The following is an 18,044-nucleotide window of genomic DNA, read 5'->3' on the forward strand; positions in this document are numbered from 1 at the left end:
TTTGTGTATTTTTCTGTAATTTCAGGTATTTTCTGGCTGAAATTGAGGGACCTGAGCAAAAATCTGATTCAGAGGCTAAGAAAGGACTGTAGATGCAGTTGGATTCTGACCCTCCTGCACTCGAAGTGGATTTTCTGGAGCTACAGAAGCCCAATTGGCGCGCTCTCAATTGCGTTGGAACGTAGACATATTGGGCTTTCCATCAATAAATAATAGTCCATACTTTGCCTGAGATTTGATGGCCCAAACTGGCATTAAACGCCAGCTGGAAATTTTCTGGCGTAAAACACCAGAACTGGCACACTTCTTGGCGTTAAACGCCCATTTTGGCGCCCAGGGTGGTGTTTAACTCCAATTTGAGGCATATGCACGTGAAAGCTTGAAAGCTCAGCCCAAACACTCACCAAGTGGGCACCGAAAGTGGATTTCTACACTATCTGCACTTATTTACTAATTTTCTGTAAACCTAAGTTACTAGTTTAGTATAAAAACTACTTTTAGAGATTCATTTAGCAACTCATGACATTTTTACATCTCATATTATATCTTTGACGGCATGAGTCTCTAAACCCCATAGGTGGGGGTGAGGAGCTCTGCTGTGTCTCAATGGATTAATGCAATTACTACTGTTTTCTATTCAATCACGCTTGATTCTGTTCTAAGATACTCACTCGTACTTCAATAGGAAGAATATGATGATCCATGACACTCATCATCATTCTCAAATCTATGAACGCGTGCCTGACAACCACTCCCGTTCTATCTGAGCTCAACGTAGTCATTGGACGACAGCTTGAGTGTGTATCTCTTGGGTTTCTGATCCACGGACTGAGTCCGTGAGATTAGAACCTTCGTGGTAGAGGCTAGAACCAATTGGCAGCATTCCTGGGATCTAGAAAGTCTAAACCGTGTCTGTGGTATTCCGAGTAGGATCTGGAAAGGGATGACTGTGACGAGCTTCAAACTCACGAATGTTGGGCGCAGTGACAGTGTGCAAAAGGATAGAGAGATCCTATTCCGACAGTAGTGGGAACTGACAGATGATTAGCCGTGCGGTAGATGTACCTGGTATTTTTCATCCGAGACGAGCAATCCGACAGTTGATTAGCTGTGCAGAAACTGTGCCTGGTATTTTTCATCCGAGAGGATCATACAGCTTGCCATTGAAGGAAGCCATGCGTGTTTGGAGAAGAAGATAGTAAGAAAGCAGAGATTCAGACGACAGAGCATCTCTGGAACCTCAACCTGTTCCTCATTACTGAATCACAAGTACCTTTTATTTCATGTTATTTATTTTTCATAAACAAAATCATTTTTATCATTAATCTCCTGACTAAGATTTACAAAATAACCATAGCTTGCTTCAAGCCGGCAATCCCCGTGGGATCGACCCCTACTCACGTAAGGTATTACTTGGACGACCCAGTGCACTTGCTGGTTAGTTGTGCGGAGTTGTGAAAAGTGTGATCACAATTTCGTGCACCAAGTTTTTAGCACCGTTGCTGGGGATTGTTCGAGTTTGGACAACTGACGGTTCATCTTGTTGCTTAGATTAGGATAAATTTATCTTTTTGGTTTAGAGTCACTAAATTTGAGTCTTTTATTTTCTTTTCAAAAATCTTTCAAAAATCTTATTTTTCTTTATTAATCTTTAATTTTTCTTTGAGTCTTTTATTATTGTTTTTGTTAACATTTTAAAATTCTTGTTTTCTTTTTCTAGATTTTTTTTCGAAAATTTTTAATAACTAAATAAAAATCAATAACCTCATAATTGAGTCTTCTGTTTGAGTTTAGTTTCATGTTTTAAGTTTGGTGTCAATTGCATGTTTTTATTTTCCTTCAATTTTTCGAATTGTGTTTTCTTATTATTCTTCATATTTTCGAGTTTTATGTTCCTTGTTCTTTCTTGATCTTCAAGTTGTTCTTGTTTATTTTCCTTGTTTGATCTTTAGTTTTTCTTGTTTTGTGTTTTTCCTTATTTTTCTTGTGCATTTTCGAATTATTAGTGTCCAAAGTATAAAAAATTTTAGGTTTGGTGTCCTTTGTGTTTTTAATTCCTTAAAAATTTTCAAAAATTTGTTCTTGGTGTTCATCTTGATCTTCAAGTTGTTCTTGGTGTTCATCTTGACCTTCAAGTTGTTCTTGGTTGTTTTCTTTGTTTTGATCTAAAAATTTTAAGTTTGGTGTCATTTTATTGTTTTTTTCTTTCCTTATTAAATTAAAAAATATCTTTTCTCTTTATTTTAATTGATTTTTTCGAAATTTACATAAAAAATTTCAGATTTTTATTTTAAAATTTTTATCTTATCTTATCTTAGTTTTAAATTTCAAAATTCAAATCTTTTTCAAAAATCATATCTTTTTCAAAATCTTATCTTATCTTATTTCAAATTTCAAATTTCAAAAATTTAAAAAAAAGTTCATAATTTAATTTTCAAATTCAAATTTAAATTTCAAAACTTTTTAATTTAAAAACTTATCTTCTCTTACCTAACTTATCTTATCTTTTCTAATCTCAAATCTTAAAATCAAATTTTTTTCAAATCTTTTCTCTTATTTATTTTCTTACAAGTATATTTAATTTTAAGACATATATTTTTCAAAACTTACTAACGACTTTCTCTCTCTTCTTTTTTCGAAAATCATATCCAAAATTTTTTAAATCTTTTTAATTAATTAATCATCTTAGTATTCGAATTATATTATCTTTTTCTTTTAGTTTTCGAAACTTATATTCTATTCTCTAATTATTTTATTTTATTTTATTTTAAATTCGGTTTATCCTTAATTAAATAAAATAAAAACAAAAATATTTTTTTATTTCTTTTTTATTTATTTTTCGAAAAAAAAGGGGGAGAATAAAATTTTTTATTTACAATCCACATCATCTCCCTTTCTCCATTATGGACCTAAGTGGAAATGAACAGTCCAGAAGGACTCTGGGGTCATATGCTAACCCCACTATTGCTTCATATGGGAGTAGCATCTATATACCCCCCATCAGAGCTAGCAATTTTGAGTTAAATCCTCAGCTCATTAACATGGTGCAGCAAAATTGCCAGTATTCCAGTCTTCCACAGGAAGAACCTACTGATTTTCTGGCACAATTCTTACAAATTGCTGACACAGTACATGATAAAGAAGTAGATCAGGATGTCTATAGATTATTACTGTTTCCATTTGCTGTAAAAGATCAAGCTAAGAGGTGGTTAAATAAACAACCCACAGCAAGTATAAGAACATGGAAACAGTTATCAGACAAATTTCTGAATCAATATTTCCCTCCAAAAAGGATGACACAGTTAAGGCTGGACATCCAAGGCTTTAAACAAGAGGATAATGAATCCCTTTATAATGCCTGGGAGAGGTACAGAGAGATGCTAAGAAAATGCCCCTCTGAAATATTTTCAGAATGGGTGCAGTTAGACATCTTCTACTACGGGCTTATAGAAAAGGCCCAGATGTCCCTAGACCACTTAGCTGGTGGATCTATACACATGAGAAAGACAATTGAAGAGGCTCAAGAGCTCATTGATACAGTTGCTAGAAATCAACATCTGTACTTAAGCAGTGAGTCCTCCATGAAAGAAGAGGCTAAAGCAGTATCCACTGAACTTAGTCCTCCAGAACACGTTGAATTCAATCAGCAATTGCTTCTTATAATAAGACAGTTAGCAGAATTTAAAGAGATGCTACAAGACACTAAAAATGCTAACAAGAATATGGAAGCACAATTGGATCAGACAAGACAACAGCTATCTAAATAGATAACAGAAGAGTGCCAAGCTGTTCATTTAAGGAGTGGAAAAACACTGAATGTATCAACTCAAGGCAGCAAAAAGCCAAGAAAGGAACAACTGACAGAGAATGACTAATTCGCTGCCCAAAATCCCTCTGAGGACAGTAAGAGCCCAAAGAGGAATGATTCTGATGTTCAAATGCTAGAAAAGGGTGGAAAAGTGGCGTTAAACGCCCAATGGATAGCCAACTCTGGCGTCCAAACGCCAGAAAAGGGTGGCAATCTGGCGTTGGACAGCCAACTCTGGCGTCCAAACGCCAGAAAAGGGTGGCAATCTGGCGTTAAACGCCCATGCAGCACCCAATTCTGGCGTTCAAACGCCAATAAGGGATCAGACACCTGCAAGTGCTGATGATAACCCCCTTAGGCAGGCTTCTCCAACCACTTCTGTAGGAAGTAAACCTGCAGCAACTAAGGTTGAAGAATATAAAGCCAAGATGCCTTATCCTTAGAAACTCCGCCAAGCGGAACAAGATAAACAATTTGCCCGCTTTGCAGACTATCTCAGGACTCTTGAAATAAAGATTCCGTTTGTAGAGGTACTTGAGCAAATACCCTCTTATGCTAAGTTCATGAAAGAGATCTTAAGTCATAAGAAGGATTGGAGAGAAACTGAAAAAGTTTTTCTCACTGAAGAATGCAGTGCAGTCATTATGAAAAGCTTACTAGAGAAGCTTAAGGATCCCGAAAACTTTATGATACCATGCACATTAGAGGGTGCTTGTACCAAGACAGCTCTATGTGATCTTGGGGCAAGTATCAATCTAGTACCTGCATCCACTATCAAAAGGCTTGGTTTGACTGATGAAGTTAAACCAACCTGGATATGCCTCCAACTTACTGATGGCTCCATTAAAATTCCATCAGGCATAATTGAGGACATGATTGTCATGGTTGGGCCATTCACCTTTTCCACCGACTTTGTAGTGCTGGAAATGGAGGAGCACAAGAGTGCAACTCTCATTTTAGGAAGACCATTCCTAGCAACTGGACGAACCCTCGTTGACGTCCAAAAAGGGGAGATAACCCTGAGAGTTAATGAGGATGAGTTTAAGATGAATGCTGTCAAAGCTATGCAGCATCCAGACATATCAAAAGATTGCATTAGCGCTGGTGCACGAAATCGTGATTATTCATTCCTTGGTAACGGCGCCAAAAAAACTTAATACGCACGTTCATAATCTTAGTTCTTTTTCACAACTTCGCACAACTAACCAGCAAGTGCACTGGGTCATCCAAGTAATAAACCTTACGTGAGTAAGGGTCGATCCCACGGAGATTGTTGGCTTGAAGCAAGCTATGGTCATCTTGCAAATCTCAGTCAGGCGGATTCAAATGGTTATGGTGAATTGATAGTTAAAATATAACTAAAATATAAAATAGGATAGAGATACTTATGCAATTCATTGGTGAGAGTTTCAGATAAGCGTATGGAGATGCTTTTGTTCCTTCTAAACCTCTGCTTTCCCACAGCTTTCATCCAATCACTCATACTCCTTTCCATGGCAAGCTGTATGTTGGGCATCACTGTTGTCAATGGCTACATCCCATCCTCTCAGTGAAAATGGTCCAAATGCGCTGTCACCGCATGGCTAATCATCTGTCGGTTCTCGATCACGCTAGAATAGGATCCAGTGATCCTTTTGCGTCTGTCACTACGCCCAGCACTCGTGAGTTTGAAGCTCGTCACAACCATCCCTTCCCAGATCGTACCCGGAATACCACAGATAAGGTTTAGACTTTTCGAATCTCAAGAATAGCTGCCAATAATTCTAGCCTATACCACGAAGACTCTGATCGTAAATCAGGAGGCTAAGAGATATGCATTCAAGCTTACTTTCATGTAGAACGGAAGTGTTTGTCAGGCACGCATTCATAAGTGAGAATGGTGATGAGCGTCACATAATCATCACATTCATCATGTTCTTGTGTGCGAATGAATATCTTAGAGAAGAAATAGGCTTGAGTTGAATAGAAAAACAATAGTACTTTGCATTAATTCATGAGGAACAGCAGAGCTCCACACCTTAATCTATGGTGTGTAGAAACTCTAACGTTGAAAATACATAAGAACAAGGTCTAGGCATGGCCGAATGGCCAGCCTCCCCAAATGGCATATGAATTCAAAAATAGGGAAAAAGACCGATCCCTGATCAAGGATGATCAAAAGATGTAAAATAAATCACTAAAGTAGTTTTTATACTAAACTAGTAGCTAGGGTTACATAAGATAAGTAAATGATGTAGAAATCCACTTCCGGGCCCACTTGGTGTGTGCTTGGGCTGAGCATTGAGCTTTCATGTATAGAGACTCTTTTTGGAGTTAAACACCAGGTTGTAGCATGTTTCTGGCGTTTAACTCTGATTTGCAACCTGTTTCTGGCGTTTAACTCCAGAATAGGGCAGAAAGTTGGCGTTTGAACGCCAGTTTGCGTCATCAAAACTTGGGCAAAAGATGGACTATTATATATTGCTGGAAAGCCCTGGATGTCTACTTTCCAACGCAATTGAGAGCGTTCCAATTGGGTTTCTGTAGCTCCAGAAAATCCACTTCGAGTGCAGGGAGGTCAGAATCCAACAGCATCTGTAGTCCTTCTTCAGCCTCTGAATAAGATTTTTGCTCAAGTCCCTCAATTTCAGCCAGAAATTATCTGAAATCATAGAAAAACACACAAACTCCTAGTAAAGTCCAGAAATGTGATTTTTCTTTAAAAACTAATAAAATTATATTAAAAACTAACTAAATCATACTAAAAACTATGTAAAAACAATGCCAAAAAGCGTATAAATTATTCGCTCATCACAACACCAAACTTAAATTGTTGCTTGTCCCCAAGCAACTGAAAATCAAATAGGATAAAAAGAAGAGAATATACTATAAATCCCAAAATATCAATAAAACTTAGCTCCAATCAGATGAGCGGGACTAGTAGCTTTTTGCCTCTGAATAGTTTTGGCATCTCACTTTATCCTTTGAAATTCAGAATGATTGGCATCTATAGGAACTCAGAATTCAGATAGTGTTATTGATTCTCCTAGTTCAGTATGTTGATTCTTGAACACAGCTACTTTATGAGTCTTGGCCGTGGCCCTAAGCACTTTATTTTCCAGTATTACCACCGGATACATAAATGCCACAGACACATAATTGGGTGAACCTTTTCAGATTGTGACTCAGCTTTGCTAAAGTCTCCAATTAGAGGTGTCCAGGGTTCTTAAGCACACTCTGTTTTTGCTTTGGACCTCGACTTTAACCGCTTAGTCTCAAGCTTTTGGCTTGACACCTTCACGCCACAAGCACATGGTTAGGGACAACTTGGTTTAGCCGCTTAGGCCATGATTTTATTCCTTTGGGCCCTCCTATCCACTGATGCCAAAGCTTTGGATCCCTTTTACCCTTGCCTTTTGGTTTTATGGGCTATTGGCTTTTTCTGCTTGCTTTTTTTCTTTTTCTTTCTCTTTTTTTTCGCTAGCTTTGCTCTATTCACTGTTTTTTCTTGCTTCAAGAATCATTTTTATGATTTTTCAGATCATCAAATAACATTTCTCATTTTTAATCATTCTTTCAAGAGCAAAAAATTTTAACATTCATAAACAACAAATTCAAAAGACATATGCACTATTCAAGCATTCATTCAGAAAATAAAAAGTATTGTCACCACATCAAAATAATTAAACTAGTTTCAAGGATAAATTCGAAATCATGTACTTCTTGTTCTTTTGTGATTAAATTAGTGTTTAATACATAGACACTTAAACACTAATGATCATATAGTAAAGACACAAACATAAATAAAACATAAGGCTCAAGAACCGAAAAACAGGAAAATAAGAACAAGGAGATTAAGGAATGGGTCCACCTTAGTGAGCGTGGCGTCTTCCTCTTCTTGAAGAACCAATGGTGCTCTTGAGCTCCTCTATGTCTCTTCCTTGTCTTTGTTGCTCCTCCCTCATAGCTCTTTGGTCTTCTCTAATCTCATGGAGAATGATGGAGTGCTCTTGGTGTTCCATCCTTAGTTGTCCCATGTTGGAACTTAATTCTCCTAGGGAGGTGTTGATTTGCTTCCAATAGTTTTGTGGAGGGAAGTGCATCCCTTGAGGCATCTCAGGGATTTCATGGTGAGGAATTTCCTCATGCTCTTGTTGAGGTCCATGATCTCTTGTTTGCTCCATCCTTTTCTTAGTGATGGGCTTGTCCTCATCAATGAGGATAACTCCCTCTATGTCAATTCCAACCGAATTATAGAGGTGGCAAATGAGGTGAGAAAAGGCTAACCTTGCCAAAGTGGGGGACTTGTCAGCTACCTTGTAGAGTTCTTGAGGTATAATCTTATGAACTTCCACTTCCTCCCTAATCATGATACTATGGATCATGATGGCCTGGTCTACAGTAACTTCAGACCGGTTGTTAGTAGGAATAATTAAGCGTTGGATGAACTCCAACCATCCTCTAGCTACAGGCTTAAGGTCCGATCTTCTCAATTGAACCGGCTTGCCTCTTGAGTCAACATTCCATTGAGCTCCTTCCACACATATGTCCATGAGGACTTGGTCCAACCTTTGATCAAAGTTGACCCTTCTAGTGTAGGGGCATGCATTTTCTTGCATCATTGGCAAGTTGAACGCTAACCTTACATTTTCCAGACTGAAATCTAAGTATTTTCCCCGAACCATTGTAAGCCAGTTCTTTGGGTTTGGGTTCATACTTTGATCATGGTTCCTAGTGATCCATGCATTTGCATAGAACTCTTGAACCATTAAGATTTTGACTTGTTGAATAGGATTAGAGAGAACTTCCCATCCTCTTCTTCTAATCTCTTGTCGGATCTCTGGATACTCGCTCTTTTTGAGCTTAAAAGGGACCTCAGGGATCACCTTCTTCTTGGCCACAACTTCATAGAAGTGGTCTTGATGGACCTTTGAGATGAATCTCTCCATCTCCCATGACTCAGAGGTGGAAGCATTTGCCTTCCCTTTCCTCTTTCTTAAGGTTTCTCTGGCCTTAGGTGCCATTGATGGTTATGGAAAAATAAAAAGCAATGCTTTTACCACACCAAACTAAAAAGGTTTGCTCGTTCTCGAGAAAAAGAAGAAAGAAAGTAGTAGAAGAAGAAGAAAATGGAGGAGATGGAGTGAGAGAGTGTATTCGGCCAAGGGGGAGAAGTAGTGGTTGTGATGTGTGAAAATGAAGTAGTGTTAAGGGGTTTATATAGGGGTGGGGGGAATGTTAGATTTTGGCCATTAGGGTTGGGTTTGGGAGGGAAAGGAATTTGAATTTGGAGGTAGGTGGGGTTTATAGCGTTAAACGCCAGCTTGCTGCTTGTTTCTGGCGTTTAACGCCAGCTTTTCTCCCATTCTTGGCGTTAAACGCCAATTCCATGCTCTGTTCTGGCGTTAAACGCCAGTCTGATGCTTATTTCTGGCGTTTAACGCCAGCTTTATGCCTCTTTCTGGCGTTAAACGCCAGTTTGATGCTTCTTACTGACGTTTAAACGCCAGTAAGCTCTTCCTCCAGGGTGAGCTATTTTTAATGCTGTTTTTCATTCTGTTTTTGATTTTTTAGTAGTTTTTGTGACTTCACATGATCATCAACTTACAGAAAATATAAAATAGTGAAAGAACTGGAAGATTGATGGTTTAGAAGTTATAGTAAACTCTCGTTGCAAGTATTGTTACTAAACCAAGCAATTAACCTTTCTTACAAACGTTTTGGTTGTCACAAGTAACAAACCCCTTAAAAATTGATAACGGAAGTATTCAAACCTCGGATCGTCTTCTCAAGGAACTGCAAGGAAGTATGTTCTTATTATTGGTTATGAAGATTGTAAATTGGGGTTGTGAAGATGAGGAACAAGTAATTTAAATTGCAATTAAAATAGGTAAAAGACTGTAAAATAAATAAATAACTGTAAAAACATACTTTTGGTAAGGTGTGAGAAATTGGAAGTCCTATCCTAGTTATCCTTATCAATGATGATGAAAATTGAACCTTAATACCACTTAGTTAACCTTTGCTAGAGCAAGGGAAGGTTAAGTGACTAATTTGTTAGATCCTCAAATCCTAGTTAATCCCTAAGGAAAGATTGGGATTATTGAAGTTCAATTCAATTAGCAAAGATAACGATTATCAATCATGTTGAGTTTGATAACTCCTGAGTTACTGATTTCTTAACCAAGACCAAAAGGGAAAAGTAAATCTACTGGAATAAAAATGTCTTTAGATTGGAAGCAACAATAATATAAATAAAAGAGAGCAATAATAAACTGAAATACCTCAAATAACATTAACCAAAAGAATAATCTGTAACATAGAAGAATTCATAAATTAAATTGAGAAAATAAATAAAAAGGAATATTGAACCTGTGATGAAGAAGAAATAATCCTAAATCCTAAAACTAAATTCTAAGAGAGAGGAGGGAACCTCTCTCTCTAAAACTACATCTAATCCTAAAATTGTGAATATGAAAGCATGATTATGAATGGATGCATTCCCCCACTTTATAGCCTCTAATATGTATTTTCTGGGCCGAAAACTGGGTCAAAAATAGCCCAGAAATCGCTCCCTGCGATTTCTGTTACGTTCAGGTCGCGGGCAAGTGACACGGAGGCGTCGTCCATGCGTCCGCGCGGATTGAAGTTCGCAGATGCGACGCGGGCGCGTCATTCACGCGTTTGCGTCGCCTAACTTTGGGGCAGCTATGGCAAATTATATATCAAATCGAAGCACCGGACATTAGCTTTCCAACGCAACTGGAACCGCGTCGTTTGGACCTTTGTAGCTAAAGTTATAGCCGTTTGAGTGCGAAGAGGTCAGGCTGGACAGCTTAGCAGTTTCTCCAACTTCTTGTATTCCTTCCACTTTTGCATGATTCCTTTCTATCCTCTGAGCCATTCCTGCCCGGTAATCTCTGAAATCACTTAACACATATATCAAGGCATCTAATGGTGATAAGAGAGGATTAATATTAGCAATATAAAGGCCAAAGAAGCATGTTTTCAATCATAGCACAAAATCAGGAAGGAAGACATAAAGCATGCGATTAGTATGAATAAATGGGTAAAGAGTTGATAAAAACCACACAATTGAGCACAAGATAAACCATGAAATAGTGGTTTATCAACTTCCCCACACTTAAACATTAGCATGTCCTCATGCTAAGCTCAAGAGAAGCTATAAAGGTGAAGAGGAGTAGTAGAATGTATAAAATGCAACCTATCTATATGAATGCAACTACATGCAAAATGATTCTACCTACTTGGTTAAAAATAAATAAGTTCTCCAAGACAAACATGAATCAGATTTCACTAATTTAAATTATACAATAAAAGACAAGTAAACTTGTAAGAAGATAGCTCATGAAAGCAGGGAACATAGAATCAAGCATTGAACCCTTACTGGTAATGTATATCACTCTGATCTCTCAAGTGTCTAGGGTTAATCACTCTATTCTTCTCTAATCATGCCTTCTAAACCTTGTTCTTCATCTAACCAATCAATAAATATTTAGCATACTAATGCAAACATCATGAGATCTTTTCAAGGTTGTAATGGGGCTAAGGTAAGGGTGAGGATATATGTATGGCCAAGTGAGCTATAATATGAATCTTTAATTAGCCTAAGCTCTAATATACATATACTCTATATACTTTTAAATTCATGCCTAGCTACCCATAATTCCCACTTTTATATGATTCCCATACTCATGTACCAAAATTTTGATATTTCTTTACTTTTATCACACGTGCATTGATCTTTTTATTAACTTAGCATTGGGATAATTTTGTCCCCTTATTTATTTACTTATTTATTGAATATTTTTGGATTTTTCTCTCTTTTTTTTTTGTAGAGAAATAAACATAGCTTATCAATGCACATGGATTTTCTATTATTTTTCTATTTTGGTTTTTCATGAGTAGGTTCCCAAATTCCAAATATTCAAATAAATTAGAAACATGATACATTCCCTTATTAACCCATGTTCCCACACTTAGTTGAGCACAATCTCTATCTTAAGCTAACCAAAGATTCAATTGGGGTTTTTAATTTGTTTTTCTGCTTAAGGCTAGTGATGTGGTAAAATATAGAATAAATGGGATTAAAAAGGCTCAAGGTGGCAAACAAAGGTGATTGAAAGGGTAGGCTTATTTGGGATAAGTGAGTAAAAATCAGATAATGGCCTCAATCATATGCAAGCATGTAAATACACTAAATCTTGGACATATAGAATGGAACAAAGCAAAGGTTGCAATCATAGTGAAGAAAACACACAAGAATAAAAAATTATGGTTAAATACTGTAACCATGTAAATAAGCTCAAAATCTCACATGTGTGTTCTTTGGCTCAAAAACCATGTTCCAAATATAATTTCAAACAAGTTTTAACATAAAAATTTTTTCAATTTAAATTAGTGAAATTTTTCAAAGATAGGGTCTTAAAAGAATTTTATTACTTTAACCAAGTAGTAACTAGATGCATAAAATCAAACAAATATGCAAATGCAACAACTAATTTAGCAAAGAAAATTAAACATTGGTGCTAAAATATGAAGTGACTAACCCATGGAAGTCGGTATCGACCTCCCCACACTTAAAGATTGCACCGTCCTCGGTGCATGTTAAGATGTGCAGGTGGACGGGCTATTCCAACTGGCGCTTTTCTCTGAAGATTTTACAGATGGACTTGTCTGTCTCGCCATGTAAACGTCTTCCGGTTCTCTTCCTGGTGGCCATCCTGAAAGAAAAAGGGAAGAAAGGTAACCCAATAATAAAGATAAGAAAATAAATGAAGTATGGTTGGGTTAATGCCAAATGATAAGGGTCTCATTTACATGGAAGCTTCAACATGTACGTGAGAAAACAATATAAGCACATGCATACTAGTGGTGCAAAATTTGCAACAAAGGAGAGGAAAATGTGGGTAATGCAAGATAGTATAAGTTCATATCAATGCAAGAGAAGTACAAGTATCATAAAAGATTAGCATTGATTTAAATAATGTTACCCAATCAGAATAAAACAAGTCATAAGCACTAAGATAATACCAGAAAAGATATAACAGTTGAATAAGAACATTTGAACACCAATGGAAAAATAATAAATTTAGAAAAGAAAATAAAAATATACAAAATTAAAATGCAATGAATGAAAGTATGCAAATAAATAAAATAAAATAAAATATAAGAAGAATGAGAAGGGAAAGAAATAAAGTAAGAAAGAAAGAAGAAAGAAGAAAATATAGAAGAAATTAGGATTGGGGAAGAAAAGATAAGATAATTGGATGATCTGGATAAGCTGTGCGGCGCAAGCGCGCGGACGCGTGGGGGACGCGGTCACGTGACTTGTGCTTAAATTAATCGACGCGGTCGCGTAGGTCATGCGGACGCGTGACGCACTTTGTGCTACTGGCGCGAGGGCAGCCTCGCGCTCGCACAACTCTCTGTTCAAAATGCATTATTGCCAAATATCAGGGTGATGCGGTCGCGTGGTCGACGCGATCGCGTGAGTGGTCATGACAGGGATGTGACGCAGACGCGTGATCCATGCGTCCGTGTGGTAAGGCTGGGCGTTCAGCACTAGTCCAGCACTACTCCAGCATAACTTTCGGCTATGCACCCTTTTCACGTCGACTTTCATGTCACGCGGCCGCGTGGGTGACGCGGTCACGTGGGAGGCCAAAGTTCCCACATGACACGGACGCGTGGATCAATTTGTGCCAAAGGCACGCCTCCAGCCACGCTATCGCGTGACTCTCTGTTCGATTTTTTCTTCCCAATGCACTGGCGACGCGGACGCGTCAGTGACGCTGCCGCGTCGCGTGCGAGCTTTCTTTTTTTTTTTTTTAATAATGCAGTATGCAGAATGCAATGCTAATATGAATGTTATGCATGATTCCAGGTCAAATGAAATAAAATAAAACTTAAAAACAAACAAAACAGACTAGAATTAAAACTGAAAAAGGAACGATCATACCATGGTGGGTTGTCTCCCACCTAGCACTTTTAGTTAAATTCCTTAAGTTGCACATTTGGTGAGCTCCCTGTTATGGTGGGTTGTGCTTGAACTCATCCAGGAATCTCCACCAATGTTTGTATCTCCAGTAACCTCCGGGGTCCCAAACTAGGCATGTAAAGCCCTTAAGAAGCTTCAAACAGATTCTTAGGCTCCCGGGGTGACAAATGTTAGAGCAGATTCCAGGATCCCAAATCTTGCTTTTACACCCATTTTTGTCGGGATTTGTATTTTTCCAGCTGGGTGATAAGTAATTTAAATTCTCACTACAGCTTGATGAGCGGATAATTTATATGCTTTTTGGCATTGTTTTTAGTATGTTTTTAGTAGGATCTAGTTACTTTTAGGGACGTTTTCATTAGTTTTTATGTTAAATTCACATTTCTGGACTTTACTATGAGTTTGTGTGTTTTTCTGTGATTTCAGGTATTTTCTGACTGAAATTGAGGGACTTGAGCAAAAATCAGATTCAGAGGTTGAAGAAGGACTGCTGATGCTGTTGGATTCTGACCTCCCTGCACTCAAAGTGGATTTTCTGGAGCTACAGAACTCAAAATGGCGTGCTTCTAATTGCGTTGGAAAGTAGACATCCAGGGCTTTCCAGCAATATATAATAGTCCATGCTTTGGCCAAGAATAGATGATGCAAACTGGCGTTCAACGCCAGCTCTCTGCCCAATTCTGGCATCCAGCGCCAGAAAAGGATCCAAAACCAGAGTTGAACGCCCAAACTGGCACAAATGCTGGCGTTCAACTCCAAGAAGGACCACTACACGTGCAACACTCAAGCTCATCCCAAGCACACACCAAGTGGGCCCCAGAAGTGGATTTATGCATCAATTACTTACGTCTGTAAACCCTAGTAACTAGTTTAGTATAAATAGGACTTTTTACTATGAATGACTGTGACGAGCTTCAAACTCGTGATTGCTGGGCGTAGTGACAGACGCAAAAGGAGGGTGAATCCTATTCCAGCATGATCGGGAACCGACAGATGAATAGCCGTGCTGTGACAGGGTGCGTTGACCATGTTCACTGAGAGGATAGGATGTAACCATTGACAAGGGTGATGCCTCCAGACGATTAGCCGTGCCGTGACAGGGCATTTGGATCATTTTCCCGAGAGAAGATGGAAAGTAGCCATTGACAATGGTGATGCATTACATAAAGCAAGCCATGGAAAGGAGTAAGACTGATTGGATGAAGATAGCAGGAAAGCAGAGGTTCAGAGGAACGAAAGCATCTCTATTCGCTTATCTGAAATTCTCACCAATGATTTACATAAGTATTTCTATCCCTGTTTTATTAATTATTTTTGAAAACCCCATTACTATTTTATATCTGCCTGACTGAGATTTACAAGGTGACCATAGCTTGCTTCATACCAACAATCTCCGTGGGATTCGACCCTTACTCACGTAAGGTATTACTTGGACGACCCAGTGCACTTGCTGGTTAGTTGTGCGAAGTTGTGAACCATGGTATTGGCATCATGTTTTTGGCGCCATTACCAGGGAAAGAAAGAGCGATGAATTTTACATAATTAAAGTGTAATCACAATTTCTCCGCACCAAGTTTTTGGCGCCATTGCCGGGGATTGTTCGAGTTTGGACAACTGACGGTTCATCTTGTTGCTCAGATTAGGTAATTTTGTTTTTGTTTTCTTTTCAAAAAAAATTTTCAAAAAAAATCTTTCAAAAATTTTCTCATCTGTTTTCGAAAAAAAAAAGTTTTCAAAAATATATTTTTCTTCAAAATTTTTAAGAATGGATTCTAGTGTTTCATGAAGCATGTTGAAGCCTGGCTGGCTGTAAGGCCATGTCTCAATTCTTTTGGACTCAAGAGAAGAGCTTCTTTATCTTTCTTAGCAAATTGGCTACTGAATGTAAAGTTCTGCTAAAGCTTGACTGGCTATTAAGCCATGTCTAACCCTCATATTGGAGCTTTAGACTAACATGGCAAGATTCCTGGAATTCATATTAAAAATTTTGGAATCCTTATTTTTTCTTTTTCAAAATGATTTTTGAAAATTTTAAAATGAAAATACAAAAAAAAAAAAAAATTAGAAAATCATAAAAATCAAAAATATTTTTTGTGTTCTTGTTTGAGTTTTGAGTCATGTTATAAGTTTGGTGTCAATTGCATATGCATCTTGCATTTTTCAAAAAAATCATGCATTCATAGTGTTCTTCATGATCTTCAAGTTGTTCTTGGTAAGTCTTCTTGTTTGATCTTTGCATTTGCATGTTTTGTGTCTTTTCTTGTTTTTCATATGCATTCTTGAATTCTTAGTGTTTAAGCATTAAAGAATTCTAAGTTTGGTGTCTTGCATGTTCCCTTTGCATTAAAAATTTTTCAAAAAAAGTTCTTGATGTTCATCTTGATCTTCATAGTGTTCTTGGTGTTTCATCTTGACAGTCATAGCATTCTTGCATGCATTCATTGTTTTGATCCATAACTTTCATGCATTGCATCATTTTTCTTGTTTTTCTCTCTTATCATAAAAATTCAAAAATAAAAAAAATATCTTTCCCTTTTTCTCTCTTAAAATTTCGAAAATTAGATTTGACTTTTTCAAAAATTTTTAAAAAATCTAGTTGTTTTTATGAGTCAAATCAAATTTTTAATTTAAAAATCTCATCTTTTTAAAAATCTTTTTTAAAAATCAAATATTTTTCAAATTTCTTAGTTATTTTCGAAAATTCCAAAAATATTTTTAAAAAATCTTCTTCTTATTTTTATATCAAATTTTCGAAAATAACAATAACAATTAATGTTTTGATTCAAAAATTTCAAGTTTGTTACTTACTTGTTAAGAAAGATTCAAACTTTAAGTTCTAGAATCATATCTTATGATTTCTTGTGAATCAACTCATTAATTGTGATTTTAAAAATCAAATCTTTTTCAAAACTAACTTCTATCATATCTTTTCAAAAATATCTTCCTATCTTATTTTTTTTCAAAAAAAAAAATTGATTGATTTCAAAAGTTGAAGCTGATCCAGAACCTGAAAGGACTCTGAAGAGGAAACTAAGAGAAGCTAAATTACAACAATCCAAAGACAACCTTCTTGAAAATTTCGAACAAGTAAAGGAGATGGCAGCCGAACCCAACAATAATAATGCAAGGAGAATGCTTGGTGACTTTACTGCACCTAATTCCAATTTACATGGAAGAAGCATCTCCATTCCTGTCATTGGAGCAAACAATTTTGAGCTGAAACCTCAGCTAGTTTCTCTGATGCAGCAGAACTGCAAGTTTCATGGACTTCCATCTGAAGATCCTTTTCAGTTCTTAACTGAATTCTTGCAGATCTGTGATACTGTTAAGACTAATGGAGTAGATCTTGAAGTCTACAGGCTCATGCTTTTCCCTTTTGCTGTAAGAGACAGAGCTAGAATATGGTTGGACTCTCAACCCAAAGACAGCCTAAACTCTTGGGATAAGCTGGTCACGGCTTTCTTAGCCAAGTTCTTTCCTCCTCAAAAGTTGAGCAAGCTTAGAGTGGATATTCAAACCTTCAAGCAAAAAGATGGTGAATCCCTCTATGAAGCTTGGGAAAGATACAAACAGTTGACCAAAAAGTATCCTTCTGACATGCTTTCAGAATGGACCATCCTGGATATATTCTATGATGGTCTGTCTGAGTTATCTAAGATGTCATTGGATACTTCTGCAGGTGGATCCATTCACCTAAAGAAAACGCCTACAGAAGCTCAAGAACTCATTGACATGGTTGCTAATAACCAGTTTATGTACACTTCTGAGAGGAATCCTGTGAATAATGGGACGCCTATGAAGAAGGGAGTTCTTGAAATTGATACTCTGAATGCCATATTGGCTCAGAATAAAATATTGACTCAGCAAGTCAATATGATTTCCAAGAGTCTGAATGGAATGCAAGATGCATCCAACAGTACTCAAGAGGCATCTTCTGAAGAAGAAGCTTATGATCCTGAGAACCCTGCAATAGCAGAGGTGAATTACTTAGGTGAACCTTATGGAAACACCTATAATCAATCATGGAGAAATCATCCAAATTTCTCATGGAAGGATCAAAGGCCTCAACAAGGCTTTAATAATGGTGGAAGAAACAGGTTTAGCAATAGCAAGCCTTTTCCATCATCCACTCAGCAGCAAACAGAGAGTTCTAAGCAGAATCAATCTAGCTTAGCAAACTTAGTCTCTGATCTATCTAAGGTCACTGTGAGTTTCATGAATGAAACAAGGTCTTCT

Source organism: Arachis ipaensis, chromosome B09 (genome assembly GCF_000816755.2).
Source record: "Arachis ipaensis cultivar K30076 chromosome B09, Araip1.1, whole genome shotgun sequence".
NCBI classification, from domain to species: Eukaryota; Viridiplantae; Streptophyta; class Magnoliopsida; order Fabales; family Fabaceae; genus Arachis; species Arachis ipaensis.